Consider the following 16915-nt stretch of genomic DNA (forward strand, 5'->3'; position numbering starts at 1 on the left):
TTTGAACCTATGATGGGAACCTGCATGTAATAATCACATTACCTACAATCTCTGCTTCCCCCTCCCCCATCTACCACCAAGAGATTAGCTGCCTTAAGTGAGTGGGGATAAATGTTAAGTCCTGCACCTGGCTCCTAACCCCACCCCTCTGCTGAAATTGCTTTTTCCAAGTTACCAATAATCTCCCTAAAATGGTTCATTATTATTAGCTTAGCAAGCAGCCACAAACATGAATATTGCAGTATGGAAAGAAGAAGAGAAGAGAATTGTATATGAAACTGGGAATGCCTGTTGTATTATTTTCTAAAGTTTCTAATAAATTGAATGATAGTAGTAGTTTATCAGGTCCTTCTTCTGAATTTGCTTCAGCTCTCTTTGGAGTATCTGTAAAGGTTTCATTGATGTTCTTTGCTGCTTTTTTTTTCATCCCATTGGCCCTAACACCTACTGGCTCCCCCTAAATAAAAGCCCTTCCGTGTAAGAAAGAATAGTCAAGCGAGTCAAATCAGTGTTTTGGCCCGGCTCCTTCTCCACCTCTGGCTCATCCCTGCTTTGCCAAGAGTCCAGAAGCAGGCTTTCCCATCAGTCTTCAGGAGTTTTGCTTGGTCATTGACTTGGAGCAGAGTTCCGAAGGCCTTCCTATTTGTTTTCTTTCATATGATCATACTCGTTGTGGAAATTGTTCTCCTGATTCTTCTAACTTCATCCAATCTTCAATGGAGGGCACACTTTGTTGTCCGTTCCTCAGAATAGCAAAACACTATTGTTAGAAATATTTTGGTTCACGTGAATCCTTTGCGGCTGCCTTTTTAACCTTTTTGGGAGATATATGCAAAAGAATGGTATTGATTGTGTCGACGGGCACGTGTAACTCGGTGTGTTGTTGGGTTATAATTTCAAATTGCTCTGCCGGTAGTGCAGTAGGGAGCCTTCTGCCCTCAATCTCTTGACAGCTAAATCAGAAAGCTCTTTCTGTTCTCTTCATCCTTTACCTCTCTGAAATGTTTGACACTGTTGAACACTCTTTCTTTCTGAATAGTCTCCCCCTTTGAGCTAAGTGACACTGATTTCCCTTGGTTCTCCTTCTCTTTTTGTGACCTTTCTCTTCCTTCCCTAAAATGCTCCATCCTTGATCCCTTCTCTTCTTCTTCTGCTTTCATCTACTCTAGGATTCCAGCCTCTGAACAGATGATTCCCAAGTCTCCATCCCCAGGAGCTCCCCAGATTTCTACCCCTGCTTCTCTGTTTGTCTGCCGGCACCTCCACTTGAACACCATCCACACTCCAAACTTTCCAAATTCAACTTCTGTGCAAAACCTGCCCTTGCTTTCACTCCCTTATTGTGATCATGTTATTTCATAGAGCTACTAGAAGGCACTTGGCCAGCCTTAAATTAGGGCTAAATCAATATGAGTTACTATTGGGTCTGGGGTAGGAGCAGCGGATGGGAGAGCCATGCTAATAGCTGAGCATGGGCGCAAAGTGGCATTGGCCAGCTCCGAGATCAATTTTTTCATTTCCACTCTTCCCTCCACCCAACCCCCAAGAGATTGGATGACCCTTTAAAAGCCCAGGATGACATCAAGGAGATTCCTGACCTGATGTGGGGGAGAATAGATAGCCACTGAAGTTGCTTCCCACCATTTTGTTGTTATTATGCTTATTTTGCAGAAAATGAAGTAGGCTGAGAAAGGGTTAGGTGACTTGCTCTATATATTAGAGCTGGAATTTGAATCCCCCATTTCTTGCCTCCACATCCAGCCTCCTTTGCACACTTGACTACATTCTTTCTACACTCAGAATAGCACCGTATGCGTGCTTAGTACAATTCTTCAAGGCTCAGTTTTCCAAGCTTTATAGGTACTTTTCTTAGTGATATAGATCAGACTCCCTCCAACTATATATATATATATATATATATATATATATATATATATATATATATATATATATATATATATATAGTTTACTAAACTTTTATACTTCTTCAAAGTAGTATGGAAGCATTTTTTTAAATAACATAACCTTCATTGTATGTTCCATCCCTTCCCCATCATCTACACATTCAACTCTCATTGTAAAAAAAAAAAAAAAAGCAAATATAACCATTAAGTCAAACTTGGGCTTTGGTCACGTGGAGCAGAGAGGAGGGAAGAAGAAGTGCTAACTTATTTTTCCTCTAAGACCAAGTTCGAGTATTGTAATTCATTTTTGTTTGGTTATCTTTTGTGCTTTTCTCTTCATTTGTGTCTGTTCTCCTAGTTTTGTTTACTGTGCTTTGTATCATTTCATACGAGTATGACTCTGTCATATTTGTCTTTTCCTAAAGGGCAATAATGTATCATGTTATTTATACTCCACTTGGATTATCTTGTCCTCAGCTAATGGGTATTCACTTGATTCCTAATTTTTGCTCACCAAACTGTGAGACCTTTGGCCTGTACCTCCTTGGGCCTCAGTTTCCTCCTTTTTAAACTGAGGAGATTGGACCAGATGAAGTCCGAGGACCTTTCCAGCTCTGTCTCTGATCTTGTGACCTCCCTGGGGTCTGTGCATGGCCAGTACTACTTGGCGGGGGGAGCTCTTAAAAATCTTTTAAACTGGTTGGGACTGGGTAGCCTTCAACATCCCACGGCCACCTCCATAGAGTCATAAAAAAGGCTTCATAGAAACTTTATATACAATGAATTCCTAATGTATGGCTTGTTGAACTGAAGAAACTATTTTTTAAAACAATATTTTCGTTTTTTTTCCAATTACATGGAAAGATAGATTTCAATAATCATCTTGGTAAGATTTTGAGTTTGAAATTTTTCTCCATCCCTTCTTTTCTTCCCCTTTCCCTAATACAACAAGCAATCTGCTATAGGCTATACATTGTATAATCATGTTAAACATATGAAGAAACTCATTAGTCCAGCTTCCCCATTTGGTGAAGTTGACTTTGTTGTTGTTGTTTTTTAAAGAAATTTTAATTGATGATTTTTATATCTCCTTGATTCTCCACCTGTATTTCATCTCCTTCTTCTACTTCCAGAGTCATTCTATATAATAATTATTTTTACTGAAAGAGGAAAAAAATAGCAAAACTGATCAATGCACCAAAAAAATCTGATGTTATTTGCATTGTTATACATTCATGAACCTCGATTTGGGCAATAGAGAGAGAGGAACCTTTTCTTAGACCATATTCTACCACCTCCAGTCCTTTGCTACCACAATAAGTGCTGCTACAAATATTCTGGTGTATAGGAAATCTTTCTTTTGATCACTGACCTCTTCAGGGTGTGTGCCTAACAGTGAGCTCTCTGGAGCAAAGGACGTGCATAGATGTGATGAGATTGGCTTTGATCCTAAAGACCAGTACTTTATATCTTCTGAGACTTCTCTACTAAACTCACAGGCAACAAGATCAAACAATGATATATAGTCATATATCAACATATCTATGTATGTGGAGTGTGCGTTGGAGAGATGTGAAAAGCAAACGTGGTCTGAGGGAAAAGGCTGCTGCCACCTTCTGAGTGGATCTCAGAGGAAACTTCATGGAGTCTGTGATGTTTGTGTTGGGATTTCGAAGCAAAGCAGGAATTCAGCAAGTGAAAAAAGGTCAGTCACAAAGGGAGCTCAGGTAGATGGCCATCTCTTTTTCATTCTGTCAAAGGCTTCCCTTTCAAGTTTGGCTGTCTTCCTCCTAGGGGAGAGACTTATTCTCACATGGGCCTAGTCCCCTTTCCTCCAGTAAATAGTTCTATATGTTTCTGGCCCTTGTTCTTATGGCTTTAAAGCTTCCCGTTCACTCTAGGGTTCTTAGTGGTTTCATGGTCCCCTTTGATACAAAGGTAATTGATAATTTCCTAACGTCCTTCCCAAGTTTTTCAGACTTTCTGGATGGAAATATACTATTTTTGGCTCTAGAACAATGCTTATTTTGATGATGTGATCCCATCAACCTTGGGCATACCCTCTATAAAAGCGTATCAGAAACTATTCCCATAGCACCTTACAATCAGAGAATCCAAGCAACTAGGAGCTGCAAGGATCCTCACAGGCCGCTATACTATATGATACTATGTGATATTGTACATATTTTGTAATATTGTAAAGTGTATATATGCTATATGCAGTGTATAGATAGCATCGTATGGTATAGTATCATATATCATGATATAGTATGTAGTATGGCACAATATCATAAGTATTGTATGGTACATATAGTATGGTATAATAGAAAATGGTATAATATACTATATAGTAATATATGGTATAGTATCACATATCATGGTATAGCATATAGTATGGACCAATATCATCCAGTATTGTATAGAGTATGATATAATATAATATAATGTGATATGATACAGTATCATATATAGCATGATATAGCATATAATATGGCACAGTATCATATTACATTGTATTGTATGGTATAGTATCATCAGTATAATATAATGAAACTATATAGCATTGTATATGGTATAGTATAATATAGTATCACATAGTTTTGTATAGTATGGTATAGAATGCTATATCATATAGTATCAAATCATTAGATAGTATGGTACAGTATCAAATAACATCGTATAGTATGGAATATAGTTCATATAATATAGTAAGAGTATAGCATATTACAGTATGGTATGATATCGTATAGTGTGGTATCGCATAATATAATATCACTTAGTATGGTATGATATGGTGTAATATAACATAGGATGGGATGGTAATAGCTCTAGTGTTGGCAGGGACGTCACAGGTCAGTGAGTCCAACGTCCTTATTTTATAGAGTAGGAACCTAAGACCCAGTAAACATGAGTGACATGCCCAATCCAGAAATCATTCATCTTGACCTAAAAGGGATCTTAGTGGCAATCCAGCCCTTTCCCATCATTTTCTAGATGAGGAAATTAGAGAGAGAAGGGAAAGGTAGTTAGCAGCAGAGACGAGATTCTAACCCGGATCCTCCGGCACGCCATTGTACAGCGCACCCTCTTGATCCCAACGGTGACAGATGTGTCTGTGCTTGTTTCTGTGTATCAGTTTCCCCCTGTAAGTGAGACTGGGTAGCAAAGCTAGACAATTGGGCAGTGAGAACCTTCAAATGGCTGCCTTAAGGGGAAAAACTTCTTGAACAGCTTTCTTCATTCTCTGTGATAGAGGTGTCAAACATGTGTGTGGCAGCCTGCAAAAGAGTGCTGCCTGAATCCGATTGAATTGTAATTGGGAAATATTTAACAAAACAGATTAAAGTCTACTAGAACAGAAATACTATAACTGTGATTTTCTGGGCCAATCTGTAACTACGGAAGTCCTTATGTACAGTTTCATGGCCCCTGTTGTATGTGAGTTTGAAGCCACTCTTCTAGCAGTGAGCATCTAGTTAGTATTTTCCCCACTCCCTCTGATTCCCTCGATTCAGGCCATTCTTTCAAAGCCAGTGGCTGATGCACTATGGAGAGGGAATGAGGTAGGAAATCTAAAAGGTGTTTGGAGTTTCTGTCCTCGCCCAGATTTCCACCCTGTTTTTCCTGTCATCCTTCACTCTTACCGGATAAAAAGGTGGCTGGATCTCAATAAATTAAAGCCAAAATTAGCCAATGTAAGAGAACATCAATGTCTTTGGCGCTTTGCTCGGGGAAGTCACGGAAGGAGGTCACCGCCACTGTCCTCATGGAACTTAGAATGCTGAGTATATAAGGATGAGTGCATTAGAGATAAAGGAGAAAGTGCTCTGGGAAGCTTGCTATCAACATAGAGCAGAGTGGAGTAAATCTGGGACGTTGCTCGGAGGGAGGTGTCCTTGGAGTTGGGTTTTCAAGGCTGGCTAGAAATTGATTAAGGTGAGAGGCTATGAAGGAAATTCAGTTGAGTGGGTCTCAGTAGATTGGATTTAAAGTGACAGGGCACCGTTTGAGCATTGGGCACTCTCCAAGTTCCCTGTTCTTCCAGAATCCCTGTGCCCTGGTGCCCTATGTTCTCCCGAAAACTCAGGTCTGGTACCGAATTTCACTGCCGTTGGACTATTGCTAAGACTCATTGAACAAAAAGCTGAGAATATGGCATGTGGGGGCTGGAGGTGGAGCCTATGTCCCAACAGAGGAATGGGGACCATAGAGATACAGTAGGCCTCATCAGAGCTGTCCCACGCCCACGTGATTTCGTGGGGCTTTCTCTCATCAATTTCATCCTGATTTCCCAGGGGGCCAGGTCAGAAAGCTTGAGTCCTTAACTACATGTCTTTGTCACACAAGAGTCAATCCATTGTCTGTGAGGCAGTGCGGTGCGCTGGGATCATTTTTGGCTTTGGAGTCTCGGGATCTGGATTCTGGATCTGGCTCTGCTGTTTACTAGTCGTGTGACCTTGGATAAGTGACCTTTCCCTCTTTTGGACCTCATTTTCCTCCTCTGTCAAACAAAGATTAGACGGAATGGCCTCTGAGACACCTTCTCGGTTCAAGATTCATGGTCCTGGCTCAAGTGAATGAGCCACTGGGACTCTTGCAGTAGATCCAGATACAAGGAGTTAAATTTGATCAACTATTCTCCAAATTCCCTTCTGATCATAATTTCTAAAAGATGCTATTTTTTTTCTTTTATTGTTCTCCTTTTCTGGACTTGCTCTTGATGTTCCCCTTTCCCTCTTATTCTGTTCTTGTCCCTCCCTTTGGCCCTCCTGTCTATACTTTATTCCTTTTGTGCTCCATTTGTCTCCTTCCCTTAACCCCTACTTCCCTATTCTTCAAATATTCTCTGGGTCTAAACTTTCTACATCTCCTTCTACCTTCCTTAAGTGATCATAATAGGAAAGGGAAGTATTTCCCCTTGTAGTTGGTGCCTTCTGTTTCTTTTTTTGTTGCTGTCTCTTTTTTTGAGAGATGAATCATTGAATCAAGTGAATTATCCCAATAATTAATTTACTTTTTTTTTCTGAGGCAACTGGGGCTAAGTGACTTGCCCAAGATCACACAGCTAGGAAGTGTTAAATGTCTGAGGCCAGATTTGAACTCCAGACCTCCTGACTTCAGGGCTGGCACTCCGGCTTAATTAACTTTCAATCATTCATCAGCATCTGTATCCTTATGGTTTTGATGGCTGGATAATCGGTGTGTTCCACTCTGAATGCTTACCTTTGAAAAATGGCTTCTACAGACAATGTGTGGGCCATAATTTTCTATCCTTTGGACCAGTTGAAGGAAACTGGACCTTCCACTTCCCTTTGTACTTGGAAGGAAAGGTGACTGGTGGGGACTGGCGGCAGATCTCTGGGTTGGGGAATCTTCAGGTCTGCTCTAGGACGGATTCCTCGGTTTGCCGTGTAAACGTATCACTTCTGGTGAGGTTGTGGCGTCGGGGGGGAGCATCTTTCCCAGAGCAGCTGGCAGCATTGTCTGACACTCGGGGACATGAAATGAGTCACCCCCCAGGCTCCTGCTGATTATCACAGGCAGGGGGTCTTCCTGCTCCCCAGGACAGCCCTGTGTCTACCATCTCTCAATGATAACAGTAAAATGCAAATTTCTTGAGTGCTTTATGGTTTTGAGAGAGCATTCCTCACTGATTGTAACCATGTATTACCCACCGTCTCTTTTTTTGAGAGATGAGAAACTGAGGCTCGGAGGAGATGATGATCCCCACTTGTGTGTTGAATCCTTGGAAACAGAAGGCAAACCTTTTGCAAAGTGGGGGTGGGAGGAAGTTTCACACTTTGGATGCTTTCTCGTCAGTCAGCAGCTACCTAAAGAGATGAGACTCCGTTGTAATTAGACCGGGCCTTGGGAAGCAGCAGGGTTTCTGAACAAAGTAGGTGTTACGAGGGCTTGCAAACAGTCTGTTGGCCTTCCTCCTCAGAGGAGCCTTAACAGTTCCCATATTTACACCCTCGATTTCCCTCCTAGCCCCCCCTTTTTATCCCTTCATGGTGCTGAAGTCACTAACTGTTGGAACTGGTGCCAGTTCTGAGCAAGGCGAGCTGGGATTAATGAGCTCGGACTGTATCTAATTGAGCTCCAGCCTGATTACTCCCAGGCCCCTTTCTCCGTTCCTCTTCCCCACCAGCTTTCTCTGCTGGCTTTTTTTCCAGCTGGGTGTTTAGTCCGGATATTTCCCACTCTGTGACCTTTCCCATTGCGTTGTACTTAACAGGCCTTTCCAGTTGTTTCCATGCTCATTTCTGCTGTTACAGACTTCATCCAGGTGCTGTAAGTAGAGAGTCAACAGATCCGTCCCCTCGGAGATGCCAGAGGAGCTCTAATTTCCTGTCATCTGGAACCTGGACACCAGGCCCGAATCCAAACTGTTCCCTGTCTTCCTTGGCCTCCGCATCAGAACTCCCAGTCAGGTGTGCGGGGCTGATTTTTCCCAAGCCCAACAACACTGAGGACTGTTTTCAGAAGAGGAGGCCTCCCCCTCCCCGCTTCAGCTGAGCGAGGACCTCTTGCCTCTGCCAAAAGCCCTGTTTGCAGAAGCAGATGGCTGAGGAAGCAGTGAGGCTTTGGGGATTGTAGAAACTGAGATCTCAAGCTGGAAGGGAGCTTGGAGGCCATCTAGTCCAACCCCCCCCTTAATTTACCAGGGAGAAAACCTAGGCCTGAGGAGGAAATGCATTTTGCCCAATGGCCCATGGAAAGTAAGTGATGGTCCGAATCCATCGCCCTTCCTGTTACGCGTTGCCGTCTCTCCAGCCGTCCGTGCGCTCACTCTGTACTACCCATAGCCTCCGAATGGCTGATGTGCTTCTTGGTTAGTTATTTTTCCAAGGAGTGAGACACGTACGCCATTTCCACAATCGTCCTTTTTGTCATAAATTCTCTTCAGACTCGAACGCTAACGCGGAAGCCCTGGCCCCATCCTGGGGGTAGTTTCAGAGTTGAGGGAATGACCATACCTAGAGACTCACCATTAATGGGCAGAGGTCTCCCATGGAGAGTAGCGGGGTGGGCCTGAGAAGGTGAGATGTGGCCCCTTTGCAGATTTGCAGATGACACAGTGCTGAGGGTCTAGAGGACAGAGGGAGGATTCAAAAAGTCTTTATGGGATGGAGTGATTGGTAGAATGGGAGTGGATGTACCAGAAGGATCGCTAGGTCTCGAGTCAGAAGACGGCTTCCAATTTTGAGTAGGGCACATGTTACTCTTTGAACTTTGGACGAGTCGCTTGACGTGTTTGAGTCTGTTTCCTTATATGTAAAATGACATGGCTGGACTAGCTGACCTTCTGAGGTCCTTTCTAGCTCTAAATCGATAGAGGATCTGTTTAATAGGAAATTTAGTTGGAATAAATATCGAGTTACATTCGGTTATAAACGTACAAGATGCAGGAGGCAGAGCTACATAGCGCTTCTTATGGAAAAGATTGGGGTGGCTTGTGGAAAGCTAGCTCAAGATGAATCAATAGAATGATATGGCCCAGAAAGTTAATGGGATCTTGAGCTTCCCTGGGGTCACAGTGCCCAGGAGTACGGAGGTGCTCTCTGCCTCGCTTTGGGTTCGGTCCTGGGAGGAAGGGGATGTGAATCAGCTGGAAGGCACCCAGGATGGTAGAAGAGCTCAAGGCCATGTTGATGACTGTGGGGTATTTTAACTTGAAGAAAAGGCTCAGGGGGCATTTGGTCCCTTGCCATATTTGAAACACCGCCATGTGGAAAAGAGGAGACTCTTGTTCCGCTTGACTGAATGGCGGAACGAGTGGCAATTGGGAGAAGTTGCAAAGACCTCTCTGAGAAAAAGCATTATAATAATTACAACTATGCCGGAATGAAACGAGCTGCCTCGGGAAAGTAGCAGATCGTTCAAGAAAGCCGAATTATGGCTCGGGAGCCGAATTAGATGTGCTTCTCCTTACTGTGTGGGATGGGCTTGATAATCCCTGATGTCCCTTCCAACTCTGAGAGACCAAGATCCTGTGGTTTCTACACATCTTACTGAGAAGTTGACTTTGCTCAACCCTTCTCCTTTTGCTTTCACCTCCCCTTTCCACTCTCCCATCCTGCCCTATCCCGCCTATACCATGTCCTGTCCCAAGTATTTAACAACCAATAAGGCCTGAATAGGTGGTTTTTCCCAAAGATAATAGCAATTTCATCTGCCCACCCCATGTCTCCATTTTAAAGACAAGCACAATGAGGTGTAAACAAGAGAAATGTCTTGCCCCAGCTTAGACAGGTAGCAATAATGGAGCCAGAATTTGAACCCAGATCCTCTAATTTTAAAACTTATTTTGGGGGTGTATGTGGGAGTGTGTGGAGGAGGGGGGAGGGGAAGAAGGAGATGGGGGAGAGAAGGTTCATGATTAACTAGGACACAAGAGGATGTATTTCCCCTCCATTGAGGGGAAACAGCCCTGTTTTGACTTGGGGTCAATAGTCAGTGACGGCTTAGTGGGCATAGTTCCCAAAGTGGGCTTGGAAGACAATGAAGGATGTCGGTCAATAAACGTTTCTTAAGTAAGAGGCATTCGGGTGGTATACTTGTTAGAGCTCTGAGCCTATAGGCAGAAAGTTTAAAGCCACGTTAGATACCCACTAGCTGTGTGACCCAGGACATGTCCCTTTACCTTTTTTTTGCCTCAGTCTCCTCATCTGTAAAAGGGGAATGACAATAGTACCCACCAACTTCTAGGATTATTGTGAGGATCAAATGAAATAATATTTGTGAAAGAGCTACAGTCTTATTCCCTTCCCCTTCCCTTATTAAGTGGGCTAAGCACGGATACAAACAAAGGCAAAAGCCGATGCCCGTTCTCAAAGAGTCCCCGATCTAAAGGAGGAGACGACAAGCAACTGTGTATCCGCACCATCTGAGGTAATTCCCAGAGGAAAGGCTACCCATGGAAGGTGGGATTCAAACTGGGAGTGGAGATGAGGAGGGAGAGCATTCCAGACAGGGAGTACAGCCAGGGAAATGCCTGGAGTTAGGAGAGGAGTGTCTTTGAGTAAAAAAAGGCCAGGAGGTGTAAGAAAATGGGAAATGTTGGAGTGGAGGAGGGGGAGAGTCATGTTTTGAAGGGCTTGAAATGTGAAGGGAAGGGTTTTCCACTTGATCTAGGAGATTATAAAGAGCTCCTGGGGTTTGTTGAGTAGGAGAGTAGCATGCTCAGATCTGCACTTTAAGAAGATCACTCTGATAGCTGAGTAGAGGATGGACTGGGGTGGGAGGGGAGGTCTCCAACAAGAAGAGCAATGGACACGCCACTGTAAGAGTTCTCCAGTGAGCTGTTAAGGGCCTGCACCGGCGAGGTGGCCGTTGCAGAAGACAGAAGGAGGTGGAAGTGAGAGGTGTTACAAAGGCAAAACCAACAAGCAGAAACGAGCAGGGAGGAGCAGAGTTCTTTAGGCACAATGGGCAGTTTGAGCAAAGGTATAGTGACGGAAGAAGGCAGGACACGAATAGGAGATGGGCAGTGGTTTTCTTTGACCGGCGGTGTAGACATGTGAAAGGAAGGAGTATTGTATGAGAAATTTGGAAGATGAAGCCGGAAACAGATTTTGCAAGACCACTGATGCCGGGAGCAGGAGCTTCTCCTTTTTGGTACTGGACAGTAGGGAGCCACTAGAGCTTTTGGAGCGGAGGGGAAATTCTTTTAAGGGCCATGCATCAGAGAGATCTGCCTTGCTCAGAAACCCTGGAAGGCATCTCAGAGGTCATTTAGTACAGCCCTCTCATTTTGCAGGGGAGGAAACTGAGGCCCAGGGAGTTCTATGACATGCCCAAGGTGACACAGCTAGTGTCAGGAGTGGATTTGAATCCAGGTCCTCTCGCTCTAGAGTCAGTGTTCCTGGGCCCATCACCAAAGGTCAGTCAGCCTTGCGCTTTGCTCGGGGAAGTCACGGAAGGAGGTCACCACCATGCCTGTGATGGCCCGTGTTCCTTCAGTTTCATCCAGTTGGAACATCCCTCCCCTCACCCAGGGGCAAAAACTAACAGGGAACGGATTGAACAGTTAAACTGTTTCATTCCGGGGCAACGGGGAAGGCTGCCATTTGTTTTCATTAGCGAAAGACATGGATTAAAGAGATGACCTTTACTCGGTGTGAAGCACGGCCACTCCGGGAGTTTCAGCTCCTCCAGCCTCGCCGTCTCTGTGTTTATGTCAAAGGCAAAGGAAGCGAACGCTTTGGCCGGAGTGATTTGGAAAGGATGTTTTCTTCAAACACAACCATCTGAAGAGAATTTCCAAAGAATTCTCTCTTCCTGGACAGATTCCTGGCTTTCTGGCACTTGGTGCAAATAGAAAAGCATCTGAAAAACATCAAAAAAAATAATAAAAATGACATTTGCAAGTAGTCCCAGCACGGCTCTGAGACCTCAGAGATGGTTCCTACTCCCAGGATGTCAGTTCAGCAGTTTGACAGATGTCCACCGTGTGCTGTTCCGCACTGTTCTGGGCACTGGAGTTATAGGGACAAAAGACTCGAGCGAGTCCTGCCCTCACAGAGCTTCGAATCTACAGGAAGAAATCGGCACAATGTTTATTGGGTTATATTTGGTTTGTAATGAACAGGTACCTTAAAGAAGGAAAGTCATGCTATTACTATTCAGTGGTCATTTTGTCATGGCTTTATGAAGTTGCCATCAGTAGCAGTTCTCAAAGAAGTTGATTGATGTTTCTCCCCCCCACCCTCCATTTGGACTAAATCATCTTAAGAGCCATTTCAGCTCGGTGTGATTGTTTTCATGATTAGCAGCTGGCAGAAGGGAAGACCAGCCAGAGAGAGCTTCCGTTGGCACCGTGGGCAGGAGGCATGAGCAATCCCCTCTCATTCTTGCAAAGGGAGAATTTGGGGGTGTTTTTCCAAGCGTGTCCTGGCACATATGGGTTCCACCGGGCCTGGTGGGAATGAGGCCAGTTCCAGGGGGTCGATTTCCACGTGCACCAATTACAGCCTTCTCTCCCCTAGGACCACATATAGGTCCTGAGCCAGCACTTGAGTCTGGGACTCTAAGCTGATGTCTCCATGGTTCAAAAGTGCACGTTCCTTCGAGGATTTCTCTTTTAGGTCTGAAAGGGATCTTGAATACCATTCAAAGTCCCTGGTTTTTACAAATGAAGAAACTAAGGCTGAGAGAGGTAAAGTCACTTAGCCAGTGTGACCCAGTGAGTGTTCTGGCTCCCAGGACCTTTAGCTGCCATTCCTTCTGCTACAATTGAGGCTCTTGACTGCTCTGAACTTCTTCCCAGAAGTGAGGCCAGTTCCTTCCCAGCTCCACCCATGCCTTAGGTCGTTTTCAGTCACCCTTGGCTGCTTGTCCGCCTTCCCTTCCCACTGGCCTTGATTTTTCACCTCCTTTGAATCTCATTAATTGCTGATAAAATTCCCCAAGGCAGCTTGTGTTAATCTCCACATCTTGGCCTGATTTCCCTTCTTTTTCAGGCCACTTGAGATGTGGTCAGTTGTCTTGGGATAAGTCCTTCTTCCCTTTCTGCCCCCCCCTCCCCCAGCCTGCCATATAACCCTTCCATGTCTGGTTTCCCCTATCGAGGTTAGAGTGAACGCTCCTCTCTCAGAGTGTACAGAGGCTTTCCCCAAGGCCCAGTGTTGCTAGGGCAGCAGGGAAAGTGCCCTGGTGCTAGAGTACCCGGGTTGAAGTCTTGCTCCTGATGCTTCCTTCCCTTCCCGGGCCTTCCTTTGGGTAGTTATAAAACGGAGGGCTTGGACCAGCTGTTCTCAGAAGTCCCTGCCAATTGGAGATTAAAGATCCTACGTGTGACTTTGGCCAAATCACTTCTCTCTGGGTCTCCGTTTCCTACTCTGTAAAATGAGGGGGTTAGACTAGATGGCCTCTGAGGCCTTAGAGTTAGTTCTAAAGCTACCCTTCTGTCTATCAGGAGTTCTCAAAGTGGGGCATGGGGTTCTTTTCAGGTTCCTGAGGTCAAAGATATTATCACAATAGTACTAAGATGTTTGAAGTTAAAATACAGTAAATAGCAACAGCTGTAAGCCACAAAAATAAATGTTCTTTGGAATCCTCCATCATTTTTAAGAGTGTTAAAGTTTCTAAAACCAAGAAGTTTGAGAATCTCTGCTATATATGAAATCACTTTTCTTCTGTGGGTCTCAGTTTCCTCATCTGTAAGAGGTGAGGCCATTGGATTACTTGAGTTCTGAGATCCCTTAGAGCTCTCCATCAATGATCTTAAGCTCCTGAGGGCTTTCCCCAGCAGTCCCAAAGTTACTGGGGCTCACGTAGTCCCTGTGCCGCTGGCCAAGGTCAGATTAAGGGAAAGGTGCTCATTCCTAGATTCTCGAATAAGTTCCTTCCCTTCTCTGCGTCTCAGTTTCCCCATCTTTAAAATAAGCTTTGACTAAACTCAGGAGTTCTGAATCTGGAGTCTGAGAACTTAAACAGTTTTGTTTTTCAGGAAAACTATTTCAATATAATTGATTTTCTCCGTAGTCCTCTGTATTTTGTTATCGCCATCTTATGATGAAAAAGGGGTCTGGGGACTCTCCAATCTGCCAAAGTGGTCCTCAGCTTGGAAGGGGTGAAAGCTGTCTGGAATAGTGGCTCTCCATCGGTTCTCTCCCAGCTCTGATAGCATCCCACCTTGACTTCTGTGGTGGATTTTCTGTGCTTGAACCTGCCTTTCCAGCCCTTCATGCACTATAGCTTCTAATCAAACTGATCAGTGGCTACTGGGGCTGGATGTATGTGTTTATGTAGGATCTATAAATTTGGAAATCATCTGATAGTTAAATATGTGAGAGCTGATGGGATCACGAGAGAGACTTTATTTAGTAGAGAAGAAGGCTGACAACAGAGCCTAGAGGGTATACCTACATGTGGGCGTAGGGGAGCCATGAATGATGATCTGGCAAAGGAAACTCAAAAGGAATAACTAGACAGATAGGAAGAGAAGCCAGAGTAAGAAAAGAGGGCCTTTTGTTTTTGTCTTTGTATCCCCAGTCCTTGGCACATAGTAGGCACTTAAGACATGCTCATCAAATTGAATTGCTGGCTTAAACCCGTCAAAAACTGCCCCCGGCGCAGATTCCCTCCTGTATGTTTCTTTGGGCACTGGGCTGACTTCTCTTTCCAGGAGATGGAAAAATCAGATAACCTGGGGGAGACTCAGGAGAAAAGATTCTTTTTCATGGACAAAGCCTTGAAGGTACCGGTCTTACATTTGCCCAAATCTTGAGCCCCTTCTAACCTTGAGGGGCCTTTTGAAAAGTCCAGTGATCTGTGGCAAACCTCTACAGCCTGCTGTCCTCCACGGAAACTGCTGGGGCTCCATCATTTCTAGGGCTTGATCCCTGCTGCTTGGATGGGAAGCTTTCTTTTGGATGAGGGCCCTCCCCAAAGAGGAAGCAGGGAGGTCAAGGGTTTTCTTCATCTCTTTGGAAATTGGGAATTGCGTGCTCGCCTAGATCTTGTGAAGATGAAAATTATCCCACCTACAATAAGAGAGACTGAGGCGGAGGTCTGAGCCAATGACACTTTATTAAAGGCTCCACGGTCCCCTCTAATGAAGTAGACCTCAGATCTTCCTCATGAGCTGAGATGCCACCTCCTTCCAGGGCCCTCTTTTTAAATGGCTGGATGTCCAGTCATTCCGGAACAGCCATAGCGAATACAGTGAATAAGCAAAATAGTATGTCAGCAGGGTCACAAGTTGGGTGGTGCAAGGAATATCTCCACATAAGATGGACAGGCTTCTCCTTAATTCAGACATGAATGAAAATGTGCCCCTCCCCCCCACCCCCATGGGCACTCTCAGATGACATGCTCGGGTAAGTCTCAGTTCCTGCCCTCATGGAGGTCACAGTCTAGCTGATCCTTGCAAGGTCACTAGGCCCCACGTCTGTGGGCCAGTGCACTGGAGAGATTCAAATGGGAAGGGGCGATTGGCGGTTGCTTTGGCTGGAGAAGGAGGGGAGGGAAAGATCAGGGAAACCTTCTCCAGAAGCAGCATCTGAGCTGGCCTTCAAAAGCTGGGCAGGGATTCAGTCAGTATTTATGAACCATCTGCTTGAGACTAGGCCCTACTGGCCCCTGAGGATGTAAAGACCAAAGGGATGGTGTTCTTGCTTGTATTTGCTTATATTATATTATGCTTATATTTGAATGGGGATGAAGAGATACAGGGATGAAGCAATTTTAGGAGAAGAAGGCCTCAGTGACCAGGTGAAGAGGGAGAGAGAACAGGACATCCCTGGCAGAGAGAATAGTCAGGATTTCAGGCTAGTGCAGCTGGAGCGATGGGCCTTGCTTTGTTCTTGGACAAGTCTTCGACACTTCATTAGTTTCCTCATCAGTGAAATGAGGAGTGGGACCAGTGGGACTCTTCCATGTCTAGTTCTATAATGATGATTAACAGGATAATAAATAAAAACCTGGAAGGTATCTTAGAGGTCACCAAGTTTATTCCCCCTCCCCCAATATTTTACAGATAAAGAAACAGAGCAAGAGAGAAGTGATTTTGGCTAGATTCACGACAGGAAATAAAAGTCAGAAGATGGATTTGAACCCCTGTCTAATGACTGAATAAAGGCATAGCACGGGGGACATCGAGTCAGGGTAGCAGGAGTTTTCCACTTTGGTTGGGCCATAGAATGTGTGGAGGAGAGGTGGGATTGAAAAGGTAGCCATGCCATGTTGGGGTGAGTCTTGAATGCTAGGTAGGAAAGATTGAATTTGACTCAGTAGACCATAGGGAGCTATTGAGAATATCTGAGCAGATGTATGTATCTCGGTGGTCTCAAGAATGGAGTGGAGGCAGAAAGATGCAGTAGGGGGTTACTAGACCAAGTGGGTGGCAAGGAGGACTCTACTAGAGTAGTGGCAGTGTCATTCAAGAGGAGGCTGGGGTATGGAAGCCACCGCTCACAGAGCTGGAATAGCTTAGCTTTGGTTACCAAGCTGGATGTGGCAGGCGACGAAGTGGCAAGGGTCAGATAGTCTTGCAGGAATGAATT

This window comes from Antechinus flavipes, chromosome X (assembly GCF_016432865.1).
Source record: "Antechinus flavipes isolate AdamAnt ecotype Samford, QLD, Australia chromosome X, AdamAnt_v2, whole genome shotgun sequence".
NCBI classification, from domain to species: Eukaryota; Metazoa; Chordata; class Mammalia; order Dasyuromorphia; family Dasyuridae; genus Antechinus; species Antechinus flavipes.